Source organism: Lolium rigidum, chromosome 2, assembly GCF_022539505.1.
Source record: "Lolium rigidum isolate FL_2022 chromosome 2, APGP_CSIRO_Lrig_0.1, whole genome shotgun sequence".
NCBI classification, from domain to species: Eukaryota; Viridiplantae; Streptophyta; class Magnoliopsida; order Poales; family Poaceae; genus Lolium; species Lolium rigidum.
In genome coordinates this window covers 37,855,675-37,875,731 of record NC_061509.1, presented here as the reverse complement: position 1 = coordinate 37,875,731, position 20,057 = coordinate 37,855,675, and the positions used below count along the sequence as shown (strand labels likewise).

Genomic DNA, 20,057 nt, shown 5'->3' with positions numbered 1-20,057 from the left:
GGCGACTCTCGGGTGTTCTGGATGCTTCCGGGGATTCTATGATGTTGGGCGTTGATTTCGTCCGATTCCGAGAATATTTCCTTACTAGGATTTCTGAAACCAAAAACAGCAGAAAACAGACAAGCTGGCCCTTCGGCATCTCGTCAATAGGTTAGTTCCGGAAAACGCATAAATATGACATAAAGTATGTATAAAACATGTAGATATCATCAATAATGTGGCATGGAACATAAGAAATTATCGATACGTCGGAGACGTATCCGTGCCCGAGGTTGAACGAGGTATGGAGATACCGATGATCAAACCTCGGACAAGTAAAATATCGCGTGACAAAGGGAATCGGTATCATATGTAAATGGTTCAATCGATCACTAAGTTATCGTTGAATATATGGGAGCCATTATGGATCTCCAGATCCCGCTATTGGTTATTGGTCGGAGAGGAGTCTCGACCATGTCTACATAGTTCACGAACCGTAGGGTGACACACTTAAGGTTTGATGTCGTTTTAAGTAGATATGAAATATGGAATGGAGTTCAAATTTTGTTCGGAGTCTCGGGTGGGATCCAGGACATCACGAGGAGGTCCGGAATAGTCCGGAGAATAAGATTCATATATAGGAAGTCACTTTCCAAGTTTGGAAATGATCCGGTGCATTTATGGAAGGAGCTAGAATGGTCTAAACCTTCTAGAAGAAATCACCATGGAAGGTGGAGTCCCGGTTGGACTCCACCAACCCCAACTAGCCAACCAAGTGGGAGGGTGGAGTCTGATACGTCTCCAACGTATCTATAATTTCTGATGTTCCATGCTTGTTTTATGACAATACGTACATGTTTTGTTCACACTTTATGATGATTTTATGCGTTTTCCGGAACTAACCTATTGACGAGATGCCGAAGTGCCAGTTGTTTTTTTCTTCTGTTTTTGGTTTTAGAAATCCTACAAAGGAAATATTCTCAGAATCGGGTGAAATCAATGCCCAACATCTTATTTTTCCCGGAACCTTCCAGAGAGTCAGAGAGGGACCGGAGGGGAGCCCTGGGGGCCCCACACGTGTGGGCGGCGCGGCCTAAGGGGGGGCGCGTCCCCCCTAGTGTGAGGTGGCCCTGTGGCCCCTCCGACTCCGCCTCTTCGCCTACTTAAAGCTCCCTGACCTAAAACATCGACACGGATTGACGAAACACCAGAAAACCTTCCAGAGCCGCCACCATCGCGAAACTCCAATTCGGGGGACAGAAGTCTCTGTTCCGGCACCCTGCCGGGACGGGGAATTGCCCCCAGAGTCATCTCCACCGCCATCTTCACCGCCATCACTGCTCCCATGATGAGGAGGGAGTAATTCACCCCCGAGGCTGAGGGCTCTACCGTAGCTATGTGGTTCATCTCTCTCTTTGTGATCTAGTTGAATATCATCTATGTGCTACTCTAGTGATGTTATTAAAGTAGTCTATTCCTCCTCCATGATGTAATGTTGACAGTGTGTGCATCATGTAGTACTTGGTATAAGCTATGATTGTGATCTCTTGTAGATTATGAAGTTAACTATTACTATGATGGTATTGATGTGATATATTCCCCCTTTCATAGCTTGTCGGTGACAGTGTGCATGCTATGTTAGTACTCGGTATAATTGCGTTGGTCTATCATGCACTCTAAGGTTATTTAAATATGAACATCGAATGTTGTGGAGCTTGTTAACTCCGGCATTGAGGTGCTCTTGTAGCCCTACACAATTAATGGTGTTCATCATCCAACAAGAGAGTGTAGAGTAGTTTCAGTTATGTGATCAATGTTGAGAGTGTCCACTAGTGAAAGTAGGATCCCTAGGCCTTGTTTCCGAACATCGAATCGCCGTTTGTTTACTGTTCTGTTGCATGTTTACTCGCTGCCATATTTTATTCAGATTGCTATTACCACTCATATACATTCATATTACTTGTATTTCACTATCTCTCTTTGCCGAACTAGTGCACCTATACATCTGACAAGTGTATTAGGTGTGTTGGGGACACAAGAGACTTCTTGCATTGTGATCGCAGGGTTGCTTGAGAGGGATATCTTTGTCCTCTTCCTCCCTGAGTTCGATAAACCTTGGGTGATCCACTTAAGGGAAAACTTGCTGCTGTTCTACAAACCTCTGCTCTTGGAGGCCCAACACTGTCTACAGGAAAAGAAGTGTGACTAGACATCAAGCTATTTTCTGGCACCGTTGCCGGGGAGGAAAGGTAAAAAGGCACTCACACTCCGGTCCCAGGTAACTAAGTTATTTTCTGGTGTCGTTGTGAGTGCTCGAAGCTATTTCCTTTAGATCCTGCAATTGCATCTTTTTGTTTCTTGTTTTACACTAGTAAGGCATAATGGAAAACAACTATGAGCTTTTTAATTTATTTCCTAAGTTAAGACATGAATTATGTGATGCGAAAATTAAAAAACCTATGGAACCTTATTTGCATGCTAGTAGCAATGTTATTAGTATGAACGCAATCACTGCTAATGCTATGGAGAAGTCTAAGCTTGGGGAAGCTAGTTTTTATGATCTTTTTAGCTTCCCATCTTTTGGGGAGAAAATTTGCTCTGATAATACTTTATCTCCCATATGCGATAACTTTAATGTGCTTGTGATATTTTAAATCCACCTACTGCAAGTACTGCTTTCGAGATACCCATGAAAATTATTGAACGTGTTATGGATAACCGTTATGCAGGGGATGGAACTGTCCATCCTGGAGATCATTTACTGTTTTTGCATGAATTATGTGGGTTATTCAAGTGTGCAAGTATCTCTATGGATGAAGTGAGGAAGAAACTATTCTCTATTTCGATGTCTGGTAAAGCGGCGCATTGGTATAAATTGCTGAAGAATAGTCATTCTCTTGGTTGGGAGAAAATTATATCTCTCTTTTATTCTAAATTTTATCCTCCTCATGAAGTGCATATTGATAGGAATTACATTTATAACTTTTATCCTCATGATGAAGAGAGTATTTCTCAAGCATGGGGGAGATTGAAGTCACTAATTCTCAAATGTCCCATTCATGAGCTCCCCCGTAATGTTATTATTAATAGTTTTTATGCAAGACTTTCAGGACATCACAAGGACTATCTAGATGCATGTTTGGAGGGATCTTTCACAAGCAAGGAGGTTGACGCTAGATGGGACCTTCTTGATCGGATTCAGGAGAATACTGAAGATTGGGAGAACGACAAAGGTGAAGAGTCAGGTATAAATTATGATTATGAATGCATTGAAACTTTTATGGATACTAGTAAATTCCGAAATATGAGTGCTACTTATGGTCTTGACTCTCAAGTTGCTACAAATCTTTATAAAGCTTTTGCCTCTCATTTTGAATTGCCTAATAAGAATTTTGATAAGTATCATGAACCTTTTAAAGATGTTTGCATGAAGGATGAAATTGTTCTTAATGGTTGCAATGAACATGCTCAAACTCCTAAGAATGTTATTTCCTATAAGCATGTTAATTTTTGTGGAATGCATAGACCTTGTGGAATTAATCAAATCGAAGATGAATATTGTATCCATCATATTAATGAAAAAACTAGAAAGTGGTCTAGGACTCTAGATGATCTTGGTAAAAAAAGTTTGTGCCCTCTATCCTTTTATTTGTGAACTTTGCCATAGAGTGGGTCATTTTAATTTTCAATGCTCCTCCAATGATAATTTGAACCCCATGAGTGCTGCAAATTCGTATTGTGATGATGAAATTACTCCTAATCAGCATGATGAACTTACTTTATTTTTGTGGTGTGAAGAGTTATCAAGAAAAATTTCTTTGTTAGATATTAACGATCTTGATATTGATGATGTCCTGCATGGGTGTCTTTCTTATTGCATTGATAATTGCCATACAAATACTTACATATAAAATATTTTAGAAGATGACACCTTGCCAAAATATGATAGGACCGCTGTGTGTTTTGAACTTATTAATGAGAAGGAGGAATCCTCCCAAGTTTCTTCTATTGTTTCTGGAAATAAATCAGGTTATGTGGACAAGCCTCCCTTCGAGCCTCTTCCTCCTGAAGAAGAAGAAGAAGAGAAGAAGGAGAAGAAGAAGAAGGGAACGAAGAAGAAGAAGGAGAATAAAGAGAAAGAGGTAACGGCATATCCCCGCGTGAATGAGATAATGATAGGTAACCGTAAGTATGTTGCTCCTAATGACTATTATGATAATGAATCTGAATACAATGATCTTTCTATGCCCTTTACATACATTAGTGATCATGATTTAGAAGAGCACACTACTTTTAATATTAAAAATCTCTGGGAAACTAATTCTGAAAATGATGATGATAATAATTGCCATAGTATCAGTACTATCCATGCTTCCTCCCATAATGATATAGAAAGCTCTAAGCATGGGGATGAGGTGTTTGAAAATCTTTTTGCTACTGATCATTATATGTTTGATACATCTCCTTCTATTAACAATGATGGTATGGTCACGGATGAACCTACTGTGAAAGATAACTATTCTATTTCTTATGATGACACTATGCCTCCGACCTTTGATGATTATTATAAAGAATGCTATGATATAGGTTATAACTATCCTTATGAAACTTGTCATAGTTATGATTGGATTGCCAAAAACAATTCCCTTAGTATGCAACTTGTTTACCATGTTCAAATTCTTGATAATAATCTTGCTCCAATTACTATTAATGAGAAGAACTCTTCTTATGCCAAAATTAATGATACTTCTATGCATATGAACCATGATAAGAATGTTTTAAGTGATGGGTATATTGTGGATTTCATCAATGATGGTACTGAAAGTTATTATGAGAGAGGGAAACATGGTTATATGCATCTTAATAATATTAAGTTTCCCCTCTTTATGTTGAGAATCTTGAAGTTATTCGTGTTTTATCTTCCTATGTTTGTCACTTTGTTCTTCATGAATTCATTTGTGTACAAGATTCCTTTGCATAGGAAGTGGGTTATACTTAAATGTGTTTTGAATTTGCTTCTTGATGCTCTCTTTTGCTTAAACTCTTATTTCTTGGGAGTGCATCATTAAATTTGCTGAGCCCATCTTAATGGCTATAAAGAAAGCACTTCTTGGGAGATAACCCATGTTTTTATTTCACTACAGAAATTTTGTTTTATATTTGAGTCTTGAAAGTTGTTACTACTGTAGCAACCTCTCCTTATCTTTATTTTATTGCATTGTTGTGCCAAGTAAAGTCTTTGATAGTAAGGTTGATACTAGATTTGGATTACTGCGCAGAAACAGATTTCTTGCTGTCACGAATTTGGGCAGTGTTCTCTGTAGGTAACTCAGAAAAATCTGCCAATTTTTGTGTGTGATCCTCCGATACGTACGCAACTTTCATTCAATTTGAGCATTTTCATCTGAGCAAGTCCAGTGCCTCTAAAATATTCGTCTTTACGGACTGTTCTGTTTTGACAGATTCTGCCTTTTATTTCGCATTGCCTCTTTTGCTTTGTTGGATGGATTTCTTTGTTCCATTGACTTCCAGTAGCTTTGTGCAATGTCCAGAAGTGTTAAGAATGATTGTGTCACCTCTGAACATGTGAATTTTTGATTATGCACTAACCCTCTAATGAGTTTGTTTTGAGTTTGGTGTGGAGGAAGTTTTCAAGGGTCAAGAGAGGAGGATGATACAATATGATCAAGGAGAGTGAAAGCTCTAAGCTTGGGGATGCCCCCGTGGTTCATCCCTGCATATTTCAAGATTACTCAAGCATCTAAGCTTGGGGATGCCCAAGGCATCCCCTTCTTCATCAACAATTTATCAGGTTTCTTCTATTGAAACTATATTTTTATTCCGTCACATCTTATGTACTTTACTTGGAGCGTCTGTTTGTTTTTATTTTTGTTTTGTTTGAATAAATGCTTGTGTGGGAGAGAGACACGCTCCGCTTGTTCATATGAACACTAGTGTTCTTAGCTTTACTTTTAATGTTCATGGCGAAGGTTGAAACTGCTTCGTTACTTGTTATATGGTTGGAAACAGAAAATGCTACATGTGGTAATTGGTATGATGTCTTGAATAACTTGATACTTGGCAATTGTTGTGCTCATATGGATCATGTTTAAGCTCTTGCATCATATACTTTGCACCTATTAGTGAAGAAATACACAGAGCTTGCTAAAATTTGGTTTGCATGATTGGTCTCTCTAAAGTCTAGATATTTTCTAGTAAGGGTTTGAGCAACAAAGAGGACAATGTAGAGTCTTATAATGCTTGCAATATGTTCTTATGTAAGCTTTGCTGTACCGGTTCATACTTGTGTTTGCTTCAAACAACCTTGCTAGCCTAAGCCTTGTATTGAGAGGGATTACTTCTCATGCATCCAAAATCCTTGAGCCAAAAACTATGCCATTTGTGTCCACCATACCTACCTACTACATGGTATTTTCTGCCATTCCAAGTAAATTTCTTGAGTGCTACCTTTAAAATTCCATTCTTTGTCTTTGCAATATATAGCTCATGGGAAAATAGCTTAAAAACTATTGTGGTATTGAATATGTACTTATGTATCTTATTTCTTATTAAGTTGCTTGTTGAGCGATAACCATGCTTTGTTGAATATCATGTGAGTTGCTATGCATGTTCGTTTTGTCTGAAGTAAGGGTGATTTATCATGAGTTGAATGGTTTGAGCATGCATATTTTTAGAGAAGAACATTGGGCCGCTAACTAAAGCCATGATCCATGGTGGAAGTTTCAGTTTTGGACAACAATCCTCAATCTCTTATGAGAATATTATTTGTTGTTGAATGCTTATGCATTAAAGAGGAGTCTATTATCTGTTGTCTATGTTGTCCCGGTATGGATGTCTAAGTTGAGAATAATCAAAAGCGAGAAATCCAGTGCGAGCTTTCTCCTTAGACCTTTGTACGAGCGGCATAGAGGTACCCCTTTGTGATACTTGGTTAAAACATATGTATTGCGATGATAATCCATGTAAATCCGAGCTAATTAGGACAAGGTGCGGGCACTATTGGTAATCTATGCATGAGGCTTGCAACTTGTAGGATATCTTATACATAACACATATGCTTTATTACTACCGTTGACAAAATTGTTTCTTGTTTTCAAAATAAAAAGCTCTAGCACAAATATAGCAATCCATGCTTCCCTCTTCGAAGGGCCATTCTTCTACTTTTATGTTGAGTCAGTTTACCTACTTCTTCCATCTTAGAAGCAAACACTTGTGTCAACTGTGCATTGATTCTTACATGCTTACTTATTGCACTTATTATTTTACTTTATGTTGATAATTATCCATGACATATGCATGTTGAAAGTTGAAAGCAACCACTGAAACTTAATCTTCCTTTGTGTTGCTTCAATGCCTTTATTTAGATTCTATTGCTTTATGAGTTAACTCTTATGCAAGACTTATTGATGCTTGTCTTGAAAGTACTATTCATGAAAAGTCTTTGCTATATGATTCAGTTGTTTAATCATTGTCTTTACCATTGCTTTGAATCGCTGCTACATGCTTGTTTTATGACAATACCTACATGTTTTGTTCACACTTTATGATGATTTTATGCGTTTTCCGGAACTAACCTATTGACGAGATGCCGAAGTGCCAGTTGCTGTTTTCTGCTGTTTTTGGTTTCAGAAATCCTACAAAGGAAATATTCTCGGAATCGGACGAAATCAATGCCCAACATCTTATTTTTCCCGGAACCTTCCAGAGAGTCAGAGAGGGACCGGAGGGGATCCCTGGGGGCCCCACACGTGTGGGCGATGCGGGCCAAGGGGGGCGCGCCCCCCTAGTGTGAGGTGGCCCCGTGGCCCCTCCGACTCCGCCTCTTCGCCTACTTAAAGCTCCCTGACCTAAAACATCGACACGGATTGACGAAACACCAGAAAACCTTCCAGAGCCGTCGCCATCGCGAAACTCCAATTCGGGGGACAGAAGTCTCTGTTCCGGCACCCTGCCGGGACGGGGAATTGCCCCCGGAGTCATCTCCACCGCCATCTTCACCGCCATCGCTGCTCCCATGATGAGGAGGGAGTAATTCACCCCCGAGGCTGAGGGCTCTACCGTAGCTATGTGGTTCATCTCTCTCTTTGTGATCTAGTTGAATATCATCTATGTGCTACTCTAGTGATGTTATTAAAGTAGTCTAATCCTCCTCCATGATGTAATGTTGACAGTGTGTGCATCATGTAGTACTTGGTATAAGCTATGATTGTGATCTCTTGTAGATTATGAAGTTAACTATTACTATGATGGTATTGATGTGATCTATTCCCCCTTTCATAGCTTGTCAGTGATAGTGTGCATGCTATGTTAGTACTCGGTATAATTGCGTTGGTCTATCATGCACTCTAAGGTTATTTAAATATGAACATCGAATGTTGTGGAGCTTGTTAACTCCGGCATTGAGGTGCTCTTGTAGCCCTACACAATTAATGGTGTTCATCATCCAACAAGAGGGTGTAGAGTAGTTTTAGTTATGTGATCAATGTTGAGAGTGTCCACTAGTGAAAGTAGGACCCCTAGGCCTTGTTTCCGAACATCGAATCGCCGTTTGTTTACTGTTCTGTTGCATGTTTACTCGCTGCCATATTTTATTTTGCTATTACCACTCATATACATTCATATTACTTGTATTTCACTATCTCTTCGCCGAACTAGTGCACCTATACATCTGACAAGTGTATTAGGTGTGTTGGGGACACAAGAGACTTCTTGCATTGTGATCGCAGGGTTGCTTGAGAGGGATATCTTTGTCCTCTTCCTCCCTGAGTTCGATAAACCTTGGGTGATCCACTTAAGGGAAAACTTGCTGCTGTTCTACAAACCTCTGCTCTTGGAGGCCCAACACTGTCTACAGGAAAAGAAGTGTGAGTAGACATCAGAGTCCATGGTGGACTCCTCCTCCTTGGCTGGCCAAGAAAAGGGGGAAAGGGAGAGTCCCTGACCCTCTAGGTTTCGTCCATATGGCAGTTTTTGAATTGGGGTCTTATTCAGTTCTTTGGGCAAACCCTTGGGTGTTCCACCTATATAAAGAGGAGGAGAGGGAGGGGACTGGCTACCCTAAGTTGGCCGCACCACCTAGGCCCCCCCAAGCCAGCGCCCAAACAGCCCCCCTCTCCCAAACCCTAGCCTCTCTCCTCCTCCATCTTCTCCCTCAGCGCTTAGGTGAAGCCCTACCGGAGATCTCCACCACCACCGACACCACGCCGTTGTGCTGTCGGGATTCTGAGGAGGATCTACTACTTCCGCTGCCCGCTGGAACGGGGAGAAGGACATCGTCATCAACACCGAACGTGTGACCGAGTACGGAGTTGCTGCCCGACTGTGGCACCGTCAAGGTCTTCTACGCGCTTTTGAAAGCGGCAAGTGACCATCTTCTGCAAGAACGAGATCTAATCTCGTAGGCTTTGGAAATCTTCGAGGGTTAGTCTCATGATCTTCACGTTTCTCCCATCTTCTAGATTGGATCTTGGCTTGTTATTCGTTCTTGCGGTAAGAATTTTTTTGTTTTCTATGCTACGAATCCCATCATAGGATTTGCGAACCGAGCTCCCCTCCGTGAACCCTTTTAATAGGGGCCATGCGGGGAGTTTCTCGGGGCCCTGAACTTCGTATTCGGGCCGACCCATGTATTCGGGCTCTGTTCTGCGCGCATTTCGGTCCGAACCCATAAATCTGCCGGAAAAATTCAGTTCCGGCAGGATTTACGGGCTCTGTTAGAGATGCTTTTACTCGCGGTTCGTTTTACATTGATTTCACGTAGCTCTAATATTTTTTTGGGAAGAGGTTTTTAATTTCAAGCAAGTCTAATATTATTTCTGATTGAAATGTACCTAAAGTCTTGGCTTTTGATAGCTGCATGGAGACAATCCATGTGTCAGAATCTTAGTTTACTCTTTTATTCTGTTGAATTTTTTTGGTTTCCTTTTGTTTCTGTTGAATTTCATATTAGCTTGTGATACGTCTCCGACGTATCGATAATTTCTTATGTTCCATGCCACATTATTGATGTTATCTATATGTTTTATGCACACTTTATGTCATATTCGTGCATTTTCTGGAACTAACCTATTAACAAGATGCCGAAGTGCCAGTTGTTGTTTTCTGCTGTTTTTGGTTTCAGAAATCCTAGTAAGGAAATATTCTCGGAATTGGACGAAATCAAAGCCCAGGGGCCTATTTTTCCACGAAGCTTCCAGAAGTCCGAAGACGAAACGAAGAGGGGCCACGGGGTGGCCAAACCCTAGGGCGGCACGGCCCCACCCCTGGCTGCGCCGGCCTGTGGTTTGGGCCCCCCGTGCCGCCTCTTGACTTGCCCTTCCGCCTACTTAAAGCCTCCGTGACGAAACCCCCAGTACCGAGAGCCACGATACGGAAAACCTTCCGGAGACGCCGCCAACGCCGATCCCATCTCGGGGGATCCAGGAGATCGCCTCCGGCACCCTGCCGGAGAGGGGAATCATCTCCCGGAGGACTCTACGCCGCCATGGTCGCCTCCGGTGTGATGAGTGAGTAGTCTACCCCTGGACTATGGGTCCATAGCAGTAGCTAGATGGTTGTCTTCTCCCCATTGTGCTATCATTGTCGGATCTTGTGAGCTGCCTAACATGATCAAGATCATCTATCTGTAATCCTATATGTTGCGTTTGTTGGGATCCAATGAATAGAGAATACTTGTTATGTTGATTATCAAAGTTATATCTACGTGTTGTTTATGATCTTGCATGCTTTCCGTTACTAGTAGATGCTCGGCCAAGTAGATGCTTGTAACTCCAAGAGGGAGTACTTATGCTCGATAGTGGGTTCATGCCTGCATTGACACCGGGACAGTGACGAGAAAGTTCTAAGGTTGTGTTGTGCTGTTGCCACTAGGGATAAAACATTGATGCTATGTCTAAGGATGTAGTTGTTGATTACATTACGCACCATACTTAATGCAATTGTACTGTTGCTTTGCAACTTAATACTGGAGGGGTTCGGATGATAACACTGAAGGTGGACTTTTTAGGCATAGATGCGGTTGGATGGCGGTCTATGTACTTTGTCGTAATGCCCAATTAAATCTCACTATAATCATCATGATATGTATGTGCATGGTCATGCTCTCTTTATTTGTCAATTGCCCAAGCTGTAATTTGTTCACCCAACATGCTTGTTCGTCTTATGGGAGAGACACCTCTAGTGAACTGTGGACCCCGGTCCAATTCTCTTTGCTGAAATACAATCTACTGCAGTACTTGTTCTACTGTTTTCTGCAAACAATCATCTTCCACACAATACGGTTAATCCTTTGTTACAGCAAGCCGGTGAGATTGACAACCTCACTGCATTTCGTTGGGGCAAAGTACTTTGGTTGTGTTGTGCGGGTTCCACGTTGGCGCCGGAATCCCTGGTGTTGCGCCGCACTACATCCCGCCGCCATCAACCTTCAACGTGCTTCTTGACTCCTACTGGTTCGATAAACCTTGGTTTCTTACGAGGGAAACTTGCTGCTTGTACGCATCACACCTTCCACTTGGGGTTCCCAACGAGCGTGTGCTTTACGCGTCATCAAGCTAAATTTATGGCGCCGTTGCCGGGGAGATCAAGACACGCTGCAAGGGGAGTCTCCACTTCTCAATCTCTTTACTTTGTTTTTGTCTTGCTTAGTTTTATTTACTATTTTGTTTGCTGCACTAAATCAAAATACAAAAAAATTAGTTGCTAGTTTTACTTTATTTGCTATCTCGTTTGCTATATCAAAAACAAAAAAAAAATTAGTTTACTTGCATTTACTTTATCTAGTTTGTTTTATTTACTGTTGCTAAAATGGCCAATCCTGAAAATACTAAGTTGTGTGACTTCACAACCACAAATAATAATGATTTCTTATGCACACCTATTGCTCCACCTGCTACTACAGCAGAATTCTTTGAAATTAAACACGCTTTACTTGAATCTTGTTATGCGAGAGCAATTTTACAGTGTTAGTTCGATGATGCTGCTGCCCATCTCAATAATTTTGTTGAATTATGTGAAATGCAAAAATATAAAGATGTAGATGGTGATATTATTAAATTAAAATTGTTCCCTTTCTCATTAAGAGGAAGAGCTAAAGATTGGTTGCTATCTCTGCCTAAGAATAGTATTGATTCATGGACTAAATGCAAGGATGCTTTTATTGGTAGATATTATCCCCCTGCTAAAATTATATCTTTGAGGAGTAGCATAATGAATTTTAAACAATTAGATACTGAACATGTTGCTCAAGCTTGGGAAAGAATGAAATCTCTGGTTAAAAATTGCCCAACCCATGGAGTGACTACTTGGATGATCATCCAAACCTTCTATGCGGGACTAAATTTTTCTTCACGGAATTTATTGGATTTAGCTGCTGGAGGTACCTTTATGTCCATCACTCTTGGTGAAGCAACAAAGCTTCTTGATAATATGATGATCAACTACTCTGAATGGCACACGGAAAGAGCTCCACAAGGTAAGAAGGTAAATTCTGTCGAAGAAACCTCTTCCTTGAGTGATAATATTGATGCTATTATGTCTATGCTTGTGAATGATGGGACTAATATTGATCCTAATAATGTTCCATTAGCTTCATTGGTTGCACAAGAAGAACATGTTGATGTAAACTTCATTAAAAATAATAATTTCAACAACAATGCTTACCGGAACAATTCTAGTAACAACTATAGGCCATATCCTTATAATAATGGCAACGGCTATGGTAATTCTTATAGGAATTCTTACAACAATAATAGGAGTTCACCCCCTGGACTTGAAGCCATGCTTAAAGAATTTATTAGTACACAAACTGCTTTTAACAAATCTGTTGAAGAAAAGCTTGGGAAAATTGATATACTTGCTTCTAAAGTCGATAGTCTTGCTGCTGATGTTGATCTTTTGAAATCAAAATTTTTGCCTAATGAAAATCATCATAATAAAATTGTTACTACAGCAAATGCCATTCAAGTTAGAATTAATGAGAATATAAGATTAATGGCTGAACTGCGTGCTAGGTGGGATAGAGAAGAAAATGAAAAACTAGCTAAAGAGAAGAATGTAGCTAAAGTTTGGACTATTACCACCACTAGTAATGTTAATGCTACACATGTTGCTGCACCTCCTACTAATACTAATAAAAGAATTGGTGTTAGCAATGTTTCCACTTCTAATGCAAAGCGCAGAAGCTCACTGAAGCTGCTAAAGCTGCTGAAACCACTTGTGATAAAGTCTGCTGAAATTTTTTCCAACATTGGGGATGATGATCCCATTGCTTTAGATTATAATGGTTTGAATTTTGATGATTGCCACATCTCTGAAGTTATAAAGTTCTTGCAAAAACTTGCTAAAAGTCCTAATGCTAGTGCTATAAATTTGGCTTTCACGCATCATATTACAAATGCTCTCATAAAAGCTAGAGAAGAGAAACTAGAGCGTGAAGCCTCTATTCCTAAAAAGCTAGAGGATGGTTGGGAGCCCATCATTAAGATGAAGGTTAAAGATTTTGATTGTAATGCTTTATGTGATCTTGGTGCAAGTATTTCTGTTATGCCTAAGAAAATTTATAATATGCTTGACTTGCCACCGCTGAAAAATTGTTATTTGGATGTTAATCTTGCTGATCATTCTACAAAGAAACCTTTTGGGAAAGTTGATAATGTTCGCATTACCGTTAACAATAACCTTGTTCCCGTTGATTTTGTTGTCTTGGATATTGAATGCAATGCATCTTGTCCCATTATATTGGGAAGACCTTTTCTTCGAACTGTTGGTGCTATTATTGATATGAAGGAAGGTAATATAAAATATCAATTTCCTCTCAAGGAAGGTATGGAACACTTCCCTAGAAAGAGAATGAAGGTACCTTTTGATTCTATTATGAGAACAAATTATGATGTTGACACTTCGTCTCTTGATAATACTTGATACACACTTTCGCGCCTAGCTGAAAGGCGTTAAAAAAGCGCTTATGGGAGACAACCCATGTTTTCACCTATAGTACTTTGTTTTTATTTTGTGTCTTGGAAGTTGTTTACTACTGTAGCAACCTCTCCTTATCTTAGTTTTGTGTTTTGTTGTGCCAAGTAAAGCCGTTGATAGAAAAGTAAGTACTAGATTTGGATTACTGCGCAGTTCCAGATTTCTTTGCTGTCACGAATCTGGGTCTACCTCCCTGTAGGTAGCTCAGAAAATTAAGCCAATTTACGTGCATGATCCTCAGATATGTACGCAACTTTCATTCAATTTGAGCATTTTCATTTGAGCAAGTCTGGTGCCATTTCAAAATTCGTCAATACGAACTGTTCTGTTTTGACAGATTCTGCCTTTTATTTTGCATTGCCTCTTTTGCTATGTTGGATGAATTTCTTTGATCCACTAATATCCAGTAGCATTATGCAATGTCCAGAAGTGTTAAGAATGATTGTGTCACCTCTGAATATGTTAATTTTTATTGTGCACTAACCATCTAATGAGTTGTTTCGAGTTTGGTGTGGAGGAAGTTTTCAAGGATCAAGAGAGGAGTATGATGCAACATGATCAAGGAGAGTGAAAGCTCTAAGCTTGGGGATGCCCCGGTGGTTCACCCCTGCATATATCAAGAAGACTCAAGTGTCTAAGCTTGGGGATGCCCAAGGCATCCCCTTCTTCATCGACAACATTATCAGGTTCCTCCCCTGAAACTATATTTTTATTCCATCACATTTTATGTGCTTTTTCTTGGAGCGTCGGTTTGTTTTTGTTTTTGTTTTGTTTGAATAAAATGGATCCTAGCATTCACTTTATGGGAGAGAGACAAGCTCCGCTGTAGCATATGGACAAGTATGTCCTTGGTTTCTACTCATAGTATTCATGGCGAAGTTTCTCCTTCGTTAAATTGTTATATGGTTGGAATTGGAAAATGATACATGTAGTAATTGCTATAAATGTCTTGGGTAATGTGATACTTGGCAATTGTTGTGCTCATGATTAAGCTCTTGCATCATATGCTTTGCACCCATTAATGAAGAAATACATAGAGCATGCTAAAATTTGGTTTGCATATTTGGTTTCTCTAAGGTCTAGATAATTTCTAGTATTGAGTTTGAACAACAAGGAAGACGGTGTAGAGTCTTATAATGTTTTCAATATGTCTTTTATGTGAGTTTTGCTGCACTGGTTCATCCTTGTGTTTGTTTCAAATAAGCCTTGCTAGCCTAAACCTTGTATCGAGAGGGAATACTTCTCATGCATCCAAAATACTTGAGCCAACCACTATGCCATTTGTGTCCACCATACCTACCTACTACATGGTATTTTCCGCCATTTCAAAGTAAATTGCTTGAGTGCTACCTTTAAAATTACATCATTCACCTTTGCAATATATAGCTCATGGGACAAATAGCTTAAAAACTATTGTGGTATTGAATATGTAATTATGCACTTTATCTCTTATTAAGTTGCTTGTTGTGCGATAACCATGTTCACTGGGGGACGCCATCAACTATTCATTGTTGAATTTCATGTGAGTTGCTATGCATGTCCGTCTTGTACGAAGTAAGAGAGATCTACCACCTTATGGTTAAGCATGCATAATGTTAGAGAAGAACATTGGGCCGCTAACTAAAGCCATGATCCATGGTGGAAGTTTCAGTTTTGGACATATATCCTCAAATCTCAAATGAGAAAATTATTAATTGTTGTTACATGCTTATGCATAAAAGAGGAGTCCATTATCTGTTGTCTATGTTGTCCCGGTATGGATGTCTAAGTTGAAGAATAATCAATAGCGAGAAATCCAATGCGAGCTTTCTCCTTAGACCTTTGTACAGGCGGCATAGAGGTACCCCTTTGTGACACTTGGTAAAAACATGTGCATTGTGATGATCCGGTAGTCCAAGCTAATTAGGACAAGGTGCGGGCACTATTAGTACACTATGCATGAGGCTTGCAACTTATAAGATATAATTTACATGATGCATATGCTTTATTACTACCGTTGACAAAATTGTTTCATGTTTTCAAAATCAAAGCTCTAGCACAAATATAGCAATCGATGCTTTTCCTCTATGGAGGACCATTCTTTTACTTTCAATGTTGAGTCGGTTCACCTATTTCTCTCCACCTCAAGAAGCAAACACTTGTGTGAACTGTGCATTGATTCCTACATACTTGCTTATTGCACTTATTATATTACTCTATGTTGACAATATCCATGAGATATACATGTTACAAGTTGAAAGCAACCGCTGAAACTTAATCTTCTTTTGTGTTGCTTCAATGCCTTTACTTTGAGTTATTGCTTTATGAGTTAACTCTTATGCAAGACTTAATTGATGCTTGTCTTGAAGTGCTATTCATGAAAAGTCTTTGCTTTATGATTCACTTGTTTACTCATGTCATATACATTGTTTTGATCGCTGCATTCACTACATATGCTTTACAAATAGTATGATCAAGATTATGATGGCATGTCACTCCGAAATTATACGTGTTATCGTTTTACCTGCTCGGGACGAGCGAGAACTAAGCTTGGGGATGCTGATACGTCTCCGACGTATCGATAATTTCTTATGTTCCATGCCACATTATTGATGTTATCTACATGTTTTATGCACACTTTATGTCATATTCGTGCATTTTACGGAACTAACCTATTAACAAGATGACGAAGTGCCGATTCTTGTTTTCTGCTGTTTTTGGTTTCAGAAATCCTAGTAAGGAAATATTCTCGGAATTGGACGAAATCAAAGCCTAGGGGCCTATTTTTCCACGAAGCTTCCAGAAGTCCGAAGACGAAACGAAGAGGGGCCACGGGGTGGCCAAACCCTAGGGCGGCGCGGCCCCCCCCTGGCCGCGCCGGCCTGTGGTTTGGGCCCCCCGTGCCGCCTCTTGACTTGCCCTTCCGCCTACTTAAAGCCTCCGTGACGAAACCCCCAGTACCGAGAGCCACGATACGGAAAACCTTCCAGAGACGCCGCCAACGCCGATCCCATCTCGGGGGATGCGGGAGATCGCCTCGGGCACCCTGCCGGAGAGGGGGATCATCTCCCGGAGGACTCTACGCCGCCATGGTCGCCTCCGGTGTGATGAGTGAGTAGTCTACCCCTGGACTATGGGTCCATAGCAGTAGCTAGATGGTTGTCTTCTCCCCATTGTGCTATCATTGTCGGATCTTGTGAGCTGCCTAACATGATCAAGATCATCTATCACGTAATCCTATATGTTGCGTTTGTTGGGATCCGATGAATAGAGAATACTTGTTATGTTGATTATCAAAGTTATATCTACGTGTTGTTTATGATCTTGCATGCTTTCCGTTACTAGTAGATGCTCGGCCAAGTAGATGCTTGTAACTCCAAGAGGAGTACTTATGCTCGATAGTGGGTTCATGCGCATTGACACACGGGACGGTGACGAGAAAGTTCTAAGGTTGTGTTGTCTTGTTGCCACTAGGGATAAAACATTGATGCTATGTCTAAGGATGTAGTTGTTGATTACATTACGCACCATACTTAATGCAATTGTACTGTTGCTTTGCAACTTAATACTTGGAGGGGTTCGGATGATAACTCTGAAGGTGGACTTTTTAGGCATAGATGCGGTTGGATGGCGGTCTATGTACTTTGTCGTAATGCCCAATTAAATCTCACTATAATCATCATGATATGTATGTGCATGGTCATGCTCTCTTTATTTGTCAATTGCCCAAGCTGTAATTTGTTCACCCAACATGCTTGTTCGTCTTATGGGAGAGACACCTCTAGTGAGCTGTGGACCCCGGTCCAATTCTCTTTACTGAAATACAATCTACTTGCAATACTTGTTCTACTATTTTACTGCAAACAATCATCTTCCACACAATACGGTTAATTCTTTGTTACAGCAAGCCGGTGAGATTGACAACCTCACTTGTTTCGTTGGGGCAAAGTACTTTGGTTGTGTTGTGCGGGTTCCACGTTGGCGCCGGAATCCCTGGTGTTGCGCCGCACTACATCCCGCCGCCATCAACCTTCAACGTGCTTCTTGACTCCTACTGGTTCGATAAACCTTGGTTTCTTACTGAGGGAAACTTGCTGCTGTACGCATCACACCTTCCACTTGGGGTTCCCAACGAGCGTGTGCTTTACGCGTCATCAGCTTGCCCCAACTTGTTTTAAAAAAAACTTTGTTTTTGTTGCTGCTGCTGTTGAAAACTGACTCTATCGACCGACAATATTATAACAGTGCCTAGTGCATATATTGTGTACAAAATAATCCAATATTTCAGACACGACAATAAGTTCTTCACGTTGCAATCTTTAGTTTACTGAAAGCATGCTATTCTGTACTATCAGTTGCAGTAAAACATTACTCCATGCGGGGTTGCTCTGTGTGCGATCCACAATTTTCTCCAAAGCATGATGAGGGAGATGAATGAGGTGGATTTTAGAAATCTCCACACTTGTACACGGAGCTTAACTATTTGAAGAAGCTTCAGTCTCAGCACCAGAAAGTACAGGTTCGCATCCCGAGATCTCTCATGCTCACATTGGAGGGAATTGACAACAAAAAAGGTAGTTCAGGACTTGCGTGCCACATTGTTATGTGTACACGAACCCAAGACCGTATTAGATGGGGTGTGGAAGTGATCTTTGTTGTGTCAATTTACATCGGTCTATGAAAGTACAAAACCACTATTAGAACAATCTATTTATATACAGTTATTAGAAACATTTATAGTTGTTAGATAAAGTCCATTTGGTTCTAAATAAAGCGATTATCCATTTATAGCTGGTAGCTGCAACCAGCTAGACTTTGTTGAATACATGGTCCACGCTCACTTTCATGAGTAAAGTTAGGAACTAAGGAACCCCATCCACGCCAGGTTCGTCGGGGTTTCCTGCTTTCCATGTTGCACCTCCCCATCACGACAGCTCTTCGTCCCTTCCCGTTACACATATACAAAAACTCAAATCTCATCAGATCCGATGGGAGCGCACCTACACAAGGATCGGACTGATTTCCCCTCCGATGGTAGTGTATTGCGTGCTTGTGACCTCTCTGATCCGGTTAGATTAGAATGTGTTGCCCAAGCTCATATTGGGGGATCCGCCTGCAGTGGACACAGGTTTACTTAGGTATGGGAGGTCTTGGGCGATATAGTGTGTATTGTGTAGCAGGAATCGGTCGTGCAGCATGAAGAGGCCTATCTTTCTCCTCTCCCGAGTTGTAGCATTGATGTTTAGTCGCTGCACCCGTTGAGCATGTACCTTACTATCTTATGCAAGTGGATGCGGTTAGTATGGAGTATCAACTGTTCTGTGTAATCGTGTTGTAGCTGGTTTGATTAGTTGACGACGTGAACTTCGCTATGACTAATATCTGAGCACAATCACATTTTTTTTGTATGCCTGATTTTTCGGATTATGTGGAAACATATAGGAAACTGTGAACATTGGTTATGATTTATTAGTGTTATACCCATTGTACAATGACCTATTTTTTGTTTGTTTGTTGTGATGAATCACAAGGATTGTATTTTAGTAAGGCATTTGTTAAAAAAGAACTCATTCCTTGAGTATGCACACTAAACTGATCATGTATTCTTAGCAAACCTGTACAAATTTAATTTGATGCCAATGTTTGTGCTTCAAAATGTAATTTTTTTTGGAGGTGTGCCTGTACTTTAGTTGCTCTATCGGGTCACTCAGTCGCAAACATGTGGCCATCACATGGTATTGCAGCAACGAATGCACTGCCGCCTGGGTGACCCAGTCAGGTTTTTTAAGAATACCGACTCCAATAATATAATTTTGACGATCGGCTTTATTTTCTGAACATATTCCTCCAATTTTTTGGTCAGTTTTTAATTTCACCTGGCCTAAATATTTTTTTGGGAGATGGTTAGTTCACAACCATCTCTAAGACTTATGGAGTCGTTTTTAGTTTTAATTGACTCCAAAAATATATTATTAAAGTCGGTTTTTTATCTGGAGCCAGTGTTTGAGATAAACCGACGCAGGGAGCATCTTTTTTCTGAGATGGGGCAAAAGTTTTGCCCATTCTCTTCTTCTAAAACCTACTGACTCTAGTACTCAAATTTC

The 20,057-nt window shown here is 40.4% G+C and overlaps 1 non-coding gene across 1 annotated transcript; it reads left to right on the top strand.

The window, feature by feature from the left end:
- Window positions 1-19,461: 19,461 nt before the first annotated feature.
- Window positions 19,462-19,569, top strand: LOC124693802. Its single transcript, XR_007000259.1, has one exon. It is a non-coding gene; the product is annotated as a small nucleolar RNA Z118/Z121/Z120 (small nucleolar RNA).
- The last annotated feature ends 488 nt before the right edge of the window (window positions 19,570-20,057 follow it).